The sequence below is a fragment of the Lycium barbarum genome, chromosome 10 (assembly GCF_019175385.1).
Source record: "Lycium barbarum isolate Lr01 chromosome 10, ASM1917538v2, whole genome shotgun sequence".
Taxonomy (NCBI): Eukaryota; Viridiplantae; Streptophyta; class Magnoliopsida; order Solanales; family Solanaceae; genus Lycium; species Lycium barbarum.
The window spans coordinates 13,000,754-13,014,376 of record NC_083346.1 but is presented as its reverse complement, the minus strand read 5'-3'; the positions used below and the strand labels follow the sequence as shown (position 1 = coordinate 13,014,376).

General features: G+C 34.1%; 1 long non-coding RNA gene across 2 annotated transcripts; it reads right to left on the bottom strand.

Annotated features, from left to right (window-relative positions):
• Positions 1-305: 305 nt before the first annotated feature.
• LOC132614312 (uncharacterized) lies at positions 306-3,415 on the bottom strand. Of its 2 annotated transcripts, none has more exons than XR_009572252.1 (2): positions 2,202-3,415; positions 306-565 (listed from the first exon to the last, which is right to left on the bottom strand). It is a non-coding gene; the product is annotated as an uncharacterized LOC132614312 (long non-coding RNA). The 2 variants fall into 2 exon arrangements; XR_009572251.1 differs by having other exon boundaries at positions 306-559.
• Positions 3,416-13,623: the final 10,208 nt, after the last annotated feature.

Here is a 13,623-nt window from a genome sequence, read left to right as displayed (position 1 = left end):
TCCTCTCTGTTAAATATAGCCTCACGTTATTGACCTGAAAAATCATTTATATTTGGAGTTGATGACCAAAAGAAAACGTTTATGTTTGAAAAAGAAAGAAAACTGATTTTGATAGCAAGAAAGATGGCTGATTTATAAAATATGCTTTCTTGGCATAAACACTTAGACTCGACTTAAGGGATAAAGTTAACAGAACATGCCATCGGCCGACTGCCTGCTCAAACTTATCATCTTTTATCTAAATGTCGTGTTCCATCTAGAAAGGGGGATAACCGATTGATATCTAAGGCAAACTCAAATGAAGCTTAGTCTTAAAATTTAGCAGCTTAAACCTCAGCAAATAATCATACAAACAGATGTTAGTCACACCAAACATATAAAAAAAATATCAGAGAATGAAAACGAAATGACGAAGATGATATAAAGGTTAAAAGCCATTTTTTGACTTTCACAAGAGATTGAGATGTTCCGTGATTTTCGGTTCAAGCAAGATTGGGGCGCAGACAGTGAACGATACACAGACTCCATAAGCGGTGTCGTTGAGTTTCGAAGTGAAACTCTTTGGCTCCAATTGTATATGCGAAACAAAGAAAATAACAGAAGATTAGAGTAACGATATGATTCTTTTATGAAATAAGTAAACAAAGTAACATTATCGTTCAAGTTACAACTCATAAATTCAAGAAAAGTCATATACACGAATGAGAACTTTAAAGACGGGAACAATTAATCAAATTTCCACATCAAATAAACTAAGAAACAGGCTCTATGGGAAGTTGCAAATGCATGAGTAATCTTATGAATTCATTAAACTTTTGGTGAATCTGACATTTATGCGTTGCTCTCATGTTGGGCCAATACCCAAACAGAATGCCCATAAAACTGAAAAGATAATATCTCTTAACTGACACTCATCAGGACTCTAACGAAAGCCATGTGTTTAAAGAGCGTTATCTTAGCTTTGTCTCGAGTGGCTTAAAAATGAACATTACTGCAATCCAAGGTCTATAGTCATGGTGTTTGCTAATTCCGATTATACCTACTGCCTGCTTTGGGAAGATTGACCTCAAAATTAGGGAAAGGGAAGCACAACCCAAACCAAAAACATTCCAGAGTCCGATTAAAGCTAGGTACTAAAAAATTCAATCAAGCGATCTGAACTGGAATCTGACCGAAGCAGGATACAAACCCAAACATCTAAAACATCAAACAGACGCAGGACCAAAGCTGAAGATGATAGGAGGGGATCAACATAAGATTTCGGGATCTTTCAGCTTATAACATCTATTACTCATATACAATCAAGCCGGATCTACTTATATGAATTCAGGGGATGATTTAAAGTAATTAAAACAGACCATCACAGCAAAATACAACAAGATATACTATGCAGAGAACCTCAACAACTCTTATCACCAAAGCAGTTCCATTGGACATAATAGCCGAAGCAAACTAGCTAAGTCAAGTTCATCGTTATTTCGGGCAAGCAAATAGTCATCCGATATGCATTGGATATTTGTCATTTCTTTTTTAATTTTAAACAGCCACAAGCAATGCAGGACGTGTTAATAGCTACTGTTAACCACATAGAGGGGGATGAACAAGTTCTGTGGGCAGTTCCTTGGCTTGAACAATGCAGAGACAGCCGTAGAGGGGATAAACAGACTGAACCTAATAACCGTGCTAGTCCGGGCATAAATTCTATGCTAAACGAGTGATAATATTAAACCATGCTACGCATGATCACTAAACTAAACAAAGCCTGAATACTACGCACATAACTGAACTAATCTATTAATGAAATGAACATGATAAAACAGAATTGAGCACACAAAACACACAGTACACAGAGGAAAGTAAAAAAATGTGCAGAAGACATAAAAGGGAATAGAGTATTAGACAACACAAAGCATATGAACACTCTCAAATGTTTGTCGAACACTCATACCTTAGCCGATACACAGCCCGACAAGACGATCTTAATTTAAACGAATAAATATGACTTTACAACATCCGAGAATACAAATCCCGTAGGCAAAAATTTCCTCGTGACATTTCGACAACATGGCTCAAACATAGCAAGAAACCAGATTCCAAATTAACCAAACTAAAACAAAACAATAATCACGTTTCAACTATCATTCACTTCATTTTACCACAATTCGGACTGAAGACAGAATGGATAAATGGATTGTATTTACCTCTCGTGGGTGCAGTGAACTGAGGTGCGGGATCACGGATCTTCGCTCGATCACGACGAACCCGAACTCAACAAAAACAGAAAAAAAAAAAAACGTAGACTAAATGTAGACTCAAGGGAAGTCGCAACTGAAAATTGGATTTTTGTTGAAACCCAGTTATATTTTATAAAACCCTCAATATTTTAAATGCACATCACCGAGATAATAGTGATGAGAAATATAGAAATTTTGAGGCGGCTGAAAAGAGCTCCCCCAAATGGGTAACGAAAACGAACATTTATAGTAGAATGTTTAGGTTTTTTGGATTCGAAATTGGGCGGGACTTTCGGTATCGGATTCAAATCGAGTCAAAATGGCCCGTTCAAATCTGAACGTTGAAAGTGTTTCAGGTGGTCACGTGATTCGGCTCAGACATGGCTGAAAAAGCAGAGATTTATGCTGGTATCGTCATTCGCATAAGGATACAAATCTTGCACGCAAATGGGTGTAAACAAATCTGTGAGTGCGAAAGGGAGACTGAGCTTTTCTGAAGATGGAGGGGAAAGAGGATTCACTTTTCTGTGTTGGAGTCGTTAAATGGAGAGGATGAAGACAACAACATTAAATGTGTTACCCGAAATGGGCAAACAGCACTGGTAACATGAAATGCAGACGAATCTTTGCCAAAAATCGATTTAGATGAGCTGGCGGCGTTCAAGATTTGAAAGGGATTAGGGTTTATTTCATGTAAAAAGGGGGAAGAGAGAAGAGGTAAAAGAGGGATGAAGAGGGCTGCGGCTGCCATTAGGTTTTCTTTTGTTTAGAAGATGAGATGTCGATTGGGCCGGGTCAGGTAGAGTATAATGGGCTGGGTCATTGAAAGTATTTGTGGGCTGACGGGTTTTTGGCGAAAATGGGCGGAAGGGATAATAGATTTAAAATGTGGGGATGGTGGAATTTAAACAAGTGGGCTGATTAATTGGGCCATTTATTTGGCTGAAATTCTTCCTCCATATAAATTCCATTGGGCTTCTAATTTAATGACTAGTACACCATATACTATGTAAAATTAATATGTAAAAAATAAAAGACTTGATAAAGTATAATTAATTTAATGAGCATAAATCCGAAAATAAAATGACGACGAACCATTTTAAAATTTGTGATAAAGTAATGCTAGTAATGTTGATAGTAAAATAGTGAAAATTAATAATAGTGAAAATAAAGTGTTTAGCTCGTCACTAAATTTAGAAACCCGCAGAAATAAATAGGAATAAAGGAGGGGCAAAATTGGGTGTCAACACTAACACTGAGGTACGAGGTGTTATATATATATATATATATATATATATATATATATATATATATATGTGTGTGTGTGTGTGTGTGTGTGTGTGTGTGTGTGTGTGTGTGTGTCTTGTGGGAGAGCCGTAGTATAACCGATAACACGGGATCACCACGTGGGTACGTGGAGTCTGGTACCTGGCCCGACCAGCAGAGCAGCCCCACACCTTGCTAGGGTAGGAGACATAAGCATGACATGAAAATGAATCCAATTCAATTGTCTGAAGGTGTCGTCCTAATCTCAGATCGACCCTTCCCTGCGTTGGCATACGTAGTTTACCTATGCTACTCCCAAAACATAAACATGTATATAGTTGGCATCTGGGCCAATGGTCTGTATAACATGGCTTGTAAGCATGACTTGAAAACTTGATTCATAAACATGGCTTGTAAACATGATTTCGTTAGTATAGTATAGCATGGATATAAGTATATAGTATAACTTGTATGGATATAAGTATATAGTACAACTTGTATGAAAACATGGATGCATGTAGAATTTCATGAAATATACATAAAAGTTCATATCTTGCATTTAAGAACCCATGGAATGCAAAGTATGGGTTTTCATGGATTACAAACAGATTCTCAATAACCAAAATGGAATATTAAGAATACAATAACGAATTAATCATACAAACATGGTATATCATGGTACATATACTTAGGGTTATCATGAACACGTCTAGAAGTCTAGTTTTGGTAAACTTTCGTATAATCATGGAAGAACGTGGTGTGGGCAAGAACAATGATATTTCCACACGTAGATAGAAACCCTACATACCTTAATTGCTCCACAACTTGAAAAAAGGTCTGAACTTGAAGGAGAAATCCAAAAGCTTTAATCTTGAATCCTTGTGATGGGACTTTTTGAAAACCCTAGTCTTATAACAATAAATTCCTATATTAATACTCAAGAATATATGTTGGAATTTACTTGGGATGCTTAGAGTAGACTTACCTTGATGTAGTAGGATGAGGAGAGGAGAAAAACTTCGTTCTAGGGCTTGGAGAGAATGAAAATATGAAAAAAGAACTAAAAAACGTGTTTATATATTTTTCAGTTGTCGGGCTGATTTACGGTACCTTTTACGTTCCTTAAAATGGTTTACCATCCGTGAAAAGTGACTGTAAATCGGTTACAGTGACTTGATGTTTCTCCTCCTCTTTTACGGTCCAAAAGACGGACCGTAAAATATTCTACGGTGCAAAGTACGGTCCGTAAAACCCACCGTAAATCAGTTACAGTGAGCTGGTCTCCTGAGGTTTTTCTACGGTCCGTTTTACGGGCCATAAAATAATTTACGGTCCGTAAAACCTGACGTAAAAACGTAGATCGCTAAACTGAAACGAAATTTTAATCCTAACACTCCCCGTATGGTTTTCTAAGTCCTGAATCATAATCATAGCTTAGTGTAGAGGTGCGAGGTGTTACAGGAGGAACCAAAATCGGAAAACGGTCTCATGTAAGTTATGATAGACCGATATAGCTTCATGTTAAATTCATCATTCTATCATGTTGGGTTACTCATAAACCATACCGGATCGTTATGATTTCAACCTTTCACTCGTGGCACCTCGTCTAACTTATGCGATTTTATTTTTATTTTAATGCCTCGTGATATCTCTCGCATTTGTTTATTCTGTTTTCATTTATGATACCTCTCTATTATAATTTCAAAACAAAAAAATATAATTAGTCTCATGGCATGCAATTCATGACAGACTGATATGACTTCATGCTATATTCAACATATATGTCCTATTGAATACACTTCTCTCCTTTATTTGTTTCATTTCACTCATGACGCATCTCCCCTTTATTTTTTTCCATTTCACTCATAACACCCCTCTCCTTTATTTATTTCATTCATTCATGATGCCTCTCTTTTAAGATGTTAAAGCTACAAAAGGAAAAAAATACATTTAAGAATTGTGCCATGATAAATTGGTATAATTCATGTTATATTCAATCAAGTTGTCTTATTGGATTAGTCACATATAATATCAGATCATTACAAGTTCGTTGTTAGCTCGGACCGTAACTTGTTCCAGAAGCCTATTCCAACTTCTATAGTAAGGGCACATATATTGTTTGCCTTGGTCGAAAACTTTAATATACAAATTTTTGCAATATATATATATATATAGAAACAGGAACAAAAAAATGAATATCAATCTTTCAAGAGATACCTCGAGCAATTTCTTGGATCTCAAATTTTTATTTTTACTATATAGAAGAGTGGGTTTGGAGGCAGGATCGTTGATCAAGGGCAGTCTTGTCATTTATCAAAAGGTATTGCTATGTCTGTTGTATAATAATCTATGGGAAAGAGTACCTTCTACTGTTTTGATAAAAAAACCCATCTCATTTAATTATGAGACAAATGTCCTTGATGTACTTTGTTTCTCAATGGAAGGACCCACGGCTAGGTCCATTCTCCCATGCAACGTCTGACACATGTGAAGAAGAAAGGTCACGTTGTGGATAAATACATCAAATTGTACGTGCAAATATAAATTACTACTCCATCTGTTCATTTTTACTTGTCCACTTTAGACTTTTCACGCTATTTAAGTGTAACAAGCCGGTATTTTTCCAAGTGTCTTGAATTACTTCCATATTCATAGTTTATTTAATTTTAGCGGTCTTGTACCAAAGCAGATAATTATGAAATATATTCATATAATATGTATGTAGATATATTTAGTTGTATATATAATTTATAGGATATATTTTATGAAAAGGCAGTTAAGTGAGTAAGTGGGTTAGGCCCATTACTCTAGTTCTGGCCACCTTATATTTCCTAAGGGGAAGAAGGAAAATATTAACTTGCCTCTAACCTAAAAGGAGAAAGAAAAAAAAAGGGTCGAACAAGAACATTGCAGTTGCTGTGTCTAGTAGCACACAATGAACTTTTCCACAAGTTTGAAGGAAATCAGGTACATATTTCATTATCTTTAGTTATACATAGTGTTGGTGTTAGGATGTAACTATTTAATTGAGTATAATAGTGAAGATAAGAAAAGTTTAGACGTGAGTTAATAATTCCCCAATGTTTAGAGAGACCCACGGCTATAAATAGTGATAGATTGATTAGTGGTGGGATTTTAAATAAGACAAGATAGGTGTTGAAAGTGGGAAAACTATTTTACTGCAATTCTCTAAATTGTTCTACTCGTGAACTGTGTCCTTTTATTTTATTTTTATCTTTGTTTTAGTTTCCCTTCTCTATCTATTTACTACAATACAATGAAGAATAAATGAATGAGGCATCACCACACGGTTTACACGGGTTATAGTCATGGCAATGGTGATATCAGTGATATTGCTACTTTTTTTTTTGTCGGTGTTCTAGTCCTGATTTATATATGTGTAGTAGACTGTGATTATTGTTATTTTGGGATTAGATCATATTTTCTACTAAAGAGTATTGAGATTTTAAAAGAATTAAGGTTTAGAATGTTGAAATTTAGTTCTAAACCTAAAATTATGGAATTAGTTTCCTTAGACTAATTTGGACCATTTATTTATGGTATTGAATAGATTGAGGCTATTGGAGATTGTTTGAAGGAAGTTTGGCACTTTCGGAGAGGTTGCGTTCTGGTTATAAGGCAAGTGAGGCTTAAACTCTTAGTTTATTTGCTTTTCATAAAAAGCATATGGTTTGTGTTGTATGTATGCATTTAAACCATTTAGTTCGTGTGAGTGGGAAAGCACGATCTAAATTGGATAATTTCCAAGTTTCTAAAGTAATGACCGTATGAGTCCTTTAGCATAATTTCGCTAAAATAGATACTAGTTATATAAATGTAAAGTTTAGAATTGGTATTGAATGGATGTATGTTCCACTTATCATATCTTCAGAGGAGCATACTTTCACAGGTCCCATTGATGTTCAGTGAGAGATAGATGCTAGAATTTTAAGTAACCCGGGTAAGATGGGGGTAAATAATGCCCTCTCCGGAAGATGGGGTAAGACATAGACAAATACGTATTATGTCCCGTGAGCATACATTCAGATTCAGTGTATTTCATGTATTGCTCGTCCGGGTAAGATGGGGGTAAATAATGCCCTCTCCGAAAAACGGGGTAAGACATAGATAAATACGTACTATGTCCCGTGAGCATAGATTCAGATTTAGAGTATTTCATGTTTTGCTTGGTTGTGCTTCATGATATTAGCTTTAGCTTCAGTGTTTGTATATATTTAATATACTTGTACTGTGTAATTGTTTTTATGCATTATTAGGGATTTCAAAGACTTGCCCCAGGGGTAAGCTGAGAGTGTCGATGATCTTGCTGGGTCTTTTAGACTCACACTTGTTGATGTTGTATGTGGGCAGGTGTGGTTAACGGTGACCAGGTAGCCGATACTTGATTCATTCCAGCTTTGTTCAGTCCAGTTCAGTAGAGGTGAACCACCATTAGATTATGGCGGCCTCTTCTTCTTTAGTTGACTTAGTAGTATTCCGAGCTTCGTCTCGTACTTTTCTATTCAGACAAGTAGTTCCATGACTTAGACATTTTATGGGGTTTATGGGCAAGACTCAGTATTTGTATTTCGCTTCCGCACTTTTCGTTATATTATGAGACTTTGCGTATTATTCATTTTATTCGTTAATTTTCGCATGATTAGCTTAGAGGGTTCGCCTTATGGGTAGAAGCTCGAAAGGTGCCCGATCACGGCCTAAGTGTCAGATTTGGGTCGTGACATTAAGAAATAACAAATAAAGTACATAATTTACCAATGTACCCATATTAATTGATGCATATTTTTATTAGATTTGAAAAATGATTTGAAGTGAGTAATTAATACTATGGATAAAACAGAAAAAAAAAATTGTCTTCTTTTGATATGCTAAAAGTGACAAGTAAAAGTGAAAATTTATTTTTGAAATACCGAATAACTAAAAGTGAACAGAGGGAGTATTAGCCAATAACTGAAGGTTGGATAAATACATCAAATTTAGGAGATTATAGATGCAACCCAAAAAAAAGAAGATTAGTAAAATGATCTATATTAACGTCAATCACAATTTTTTCCACGGTAATCACCAAGTTAAGAAAAAAAAAAAGAAAGCTCAGCGTGTGTACTTAAAGATTTTTCCTATGCATGTATGAATCTCAAAAGATAAATCGTAGCATATCATTTATGTCGATTCCATTTATTCTATTTTCTTGAGACAAACCAAAAATCCAATTAAAAGATACCAAATTTCAGTTCAAAATGATGATTATTCTTAAAGCCAAATCTAAAAAAAATAATTGAGAAAATTAATAAAATGATGTTTAGGCGTAAAATTATTTTGGAGACCACGTGGCTATTTTAGTTCATTCATTGTTTTCTTAGTTATTATAGCAATACGACTTGTCAATCGAATTTTTTATTTCCACAGTCCATCAATTTGTAGCTAAATTTATTTTTTAAACCCCTCTCAAGTATATCCCAAATAAAAAATGTAATAGTATGTAATTATCAAATCGTCACCTCAAAACTTTTTAAAATCTATAATTTATCTCTTTGCTCAAATTAATTTTATAAATATATGACATGACAAATAATGTAATTTGATAAGACAACTAAATTCAGCGTATATATCAAACAATTTGAAAAACCTTATTACAGTATATGCATACTTTGAATAAAAAATTGACTTATAATTAGAATAATGATTCTTTGATGTCAAATATAAAAATACTCCATCCATTCTATATTATATGATATTTTTTGGTTGAGCACACTGCCTAAGAAATATAGTCACTCTTAGAAACTAAGAGGTGTATTCACTAAATTATCCTTAATTAAATAATACATATTTAATATGATTGCTTGGTTATGTAAAAATCCACTTATTTAAAAAAAAATTAATACCTTTTTGATTATATAAAAGATCATTTATGGCTAAATGGAAAAGCAAAAAATTACCACATAATATAAACGTGAGGAAATAAATATAATACTCTATGTACTTGATAGATTTAGGCTTTTATGATTATATATGTAAAACTTAAATCCTCACAAGATAAAAGAGCCTAGCTAGAAAGTGAACGAGCTTTACTTGTTTAATACTACCCAAGTTTGAGTTGAATCAAGTTATCTTTCGGAACATTCATTTATATTTTAATAGATTTGATTAACAATTTTGTAAAAAAGTTAAAGTAAAGAAGATTCGCACATGAAGTATCATAATTTTTTTTTATATTATTGTAATGTATACCTTAAGTGAGGAATTTTTTACCAAAATATCATAAGGTAAGCAAACGTGTATATTCTCTGCACATATTTAAGAAAATATATGAAATTTGTATTTTAAAATGACAATGAAAAGGCTTCTACATATTCATATTTTATTTCTTTCCTACAGAGGATTAATTTCTATTCTTAGGTGCGAAAGAGCTTCAATTCGAAAAATCTGACAATTAGGTTCATCGCATAAAATTTATTTACAGCAACAATGAAATCCAAGATTACTAACTAAAGAACTTACATAAGATTACAAGTCTTATGACTTTCCTTGCTGTTGAAAAGGAAAGTACCACTTCCACATAAATACTTAGAATCGTTCTTTTGACTTCAATAAACATACAATCAAATATTTAACGAACACAATGAAATAAGCTATAAGAGCATGATCAATAAAGTGAAGATTTATTTTAATTTAGCAATTGATAATTTTTATGAAAACGTCCATTTGATGATATCAGCTAAAATTAAAATGACAAAAAATGTTAACATCGCTTCTATAAGAGGATGTCACAAACAAATCAAAAAGTGGTCTATGAATCTCTGAGAGTGCTTGTTTGCAAATCAAATAATTTATAATTACATCACGATGAGGAACCTGCTTGTAGTGTATCAATGGACTATATGTACTTAAAATTTACTTAAAAGAACATTAAAAGATAATAAGGAGAAGAAAGAGCAACTTGACTGTCAAAAATCATCAAAGGTTATGGTGAAGTGATAAGTACTTCTTCATTCTTAATCAGATTTTTGGGTTTGAACTCTAGGTATGGAATCACATTTAGCAAAGACCGCTTTAACTCTTAAAGTGAGATTTTCTTGCCTGAATACGAATTAAAGGGGTCTCAAAGTCGGTATCGAATATCAAGTGAGAAAATCCCCCCAAAAAAATTAAAAAAATAAAAATTGAGTGTTAAAATTGTTGGGCCCGTGCAACCTCATCTAAGTACGAAACAAATTGGCCCATAAAAATGGAATCACATGAAACTAGGTTAGAAGTCAATAAAAGTCCCTATGGGGGTCAAGTTATTAATGGGCCATGAAATAAGTCCTACGAGCTGCTAGAGAAAAATATGCAGGCTTTTGCCCATCAACATTAACATTTTTCATGGTCTTTTTGGATTTGTATATCATAATTAGGGCAATTTGCACGATTGGCCTTATTCGGGGGTGGTCTTTAATTTTTGTGCTTCCCCTAAAGTATCCTGAGGTTTTGGGTTCCAACCCCAGCTCAGTAAAAAAAAATAAAAAATTGTAAGGCAGAATTTGGTAGCAAAATTAAGCCTATTCGGACAAAAGTTATGCCTTAAAGCCTAACTTTTGTAGCATTCCAGCAAAATAAATAAATAAAAAAAAAGCTGCCTCGCAAAATTTCGCAAGGCAAACCTGTCTTAAGCCAGAAGTTTCGCGAAGCCTTGCCTTGCGATTTTTTTTTTTATGTATTTACTAAGCGGGGGTTCGAACACAGAATATTGGGGTATTTTTGGCCACCCGAAGGTAAAAAATTAAAGACCAGCAATTTGAGGGCCAAAAATTAAAGACCAGCGCCTTTGAAGGACAATCCGTGCAAAAGAAATGTCATGATTAACCACTATAACTTATCCATTTGCATTTGGACTGGGCCAATTTTCAATGAAGCTTCAATCGACAAATGGCCCGATAACGACCCGAATAGATTGCTTAAATAACGTCAGGTCATTTGCAATTTTATCCTAGTTTGTGCTGGTCTTTAATTTTTATTCATCATAACAAACAACTTTTTCGCGAGGACATAAGTTTATATTTTCACATCATAATATCCCACAAGTTATGCCCAACGCCCTTAAAGAACTTTTCTGCTAGGCATAAGTTCGATTTGAATGGCAAAAATTAAAGACCAACTCATTTGAAGGCAAAGTGTGCAATTAAAAGAATAACTTTTGATGTCTATACTTTATTTAGATAAATATTGGTTCAAGAATATAAGTAGTCATCCGGTGAAAATATTGACAACTAGATGACCACAAAAAACCAGTAGGCATATTGTAGCCTAAATGTATATTATACACTATATATACAATACATATACATTATTATACACTTCATATATACACTTTTCATACAATATATACACATATTATATAGATTTTTTTTATTATTATTTGTGTATAATAAATGTATAATCAACATATACTCAGTGTATAATGTATACACACTAATTATACACATACCATACAGTTGCACTATTGACAAAATGTATTAATGACGACAAACTTGACCGCTAAAAATATATTCTCCGGCGGTGACTTTCAGATCTGCTTAATTTTTCAGTTAGAGCTGAAAGTTTTAGGTATATTTTCGGTGAGGTTCACGACGGTCTGATGATATGCGAGACGGGGGAGATAAAGAAAAGAGGATATGACTAGAAATTTCGATCTATTGCGTTTTTAAACCGGCGGTCAGCGAGCTTTAAAGTTCCGCTACTAGATTTGTCTCCCTCGCAGCTCTTTTGGTCGGAAAACCTTCAGCTCTGGTGGTCCACTGCTCTGCCTATTTTAAAATATCAAATCTGCATTTGTCTTGGTTTACTTCAATTGATAGTCAGCTCCTGGGCGACAATCAGAGAGAAAGAAGAGAGAAGGGGAGACCAAAATAGAGATGGGGGCGGTGCTGGTGGCTCATTAGCACCGGTGGCGAGCGAAGGAGACTTAGGAGAGAAGGGACAGGAGAGACGAGAGTGTTCTTTAAAAAAAATCATCGGTGAAGAACAGATAGGAGAAAGTGTGGGGTGAATTCTATGTTTGGCTATAACTTATTTTTATTTTGGGCCTAAAGTGTATTTCAGGACATATAGTGCAAAATTTCGCCATTTAATTTGCTGGAAGCGACACCATGTCTTTTTCCCAAAGATATTTATGTTTCTAAGTTTAAATTCTATTGTTGGGGTAGGGTCTTAACTGATAAATTTTCTCTAATGTTAAAGAAAGTTAGGGAATTTTGGAGATGGACGAAAAGTGCATCAATATAGCTAACATAAAGAACTATTAGTTCACGCGAAAAGAGTAGGGATGACTTTGAGTCTATACCTGTAACGATCCGTTTGGTCGTTTAGGACTTTTGGACTCTTTTTCGTTAGAATACCCTTTCCGTAGGCTTTAAATGGTATTCTTGACTTGCGGGAACTGGTGGCACGGCGATTTAATTGGCGGGTACTTTTTGAAATATATATATTTAATATGTGTGAATAGTTTATTTATAAGAATATGAGTTTCACACATATAAGGTATAAGTTGGTAAATATAGTATTTGACAGAGTGAATAATTTTTAAATAAAACAAAGTAGTTAATTGAATAAGTGAAATAGGGAGGCTATTGTGGTAAAGAAGTGGGCCAAGACCATTACTTATTCTAGCTAAAACCACGTTATAGTGGTTGTGGAGATAAAAATATTAGGGTAAATGAGCTTTGACTCTTGAAGAAAAATAAACAAAGGGGCTGCTCAAGAGGTTTTGGCGTACGACACAGTGATTAATTCACTGGCTTTAAGCTTCAGGTATTATCTTGGTGTTGGTTCATGTCATGCACTTATTTATTGATTATTATATAGAGGCGTTTGGAAAGTGCATAATTTATTTAATGAACCAATGATTTGGAAGATCATTTGATCACTATTACTAAGGAAAATATCAGATTGTTCTACGTGCATATTTTTTTTAAGAGTAATTATTGATGTTACTAGTAACTAAATTGCAACATACAAAATGCAAAGAACAACTAGTTTACAATCAGTATCTCGTACCTATTGCTGTTACTTGTATCATCATTGGATTATTACCTATTGCTATGCACACTCTGGACTTATCTTTTCAGAT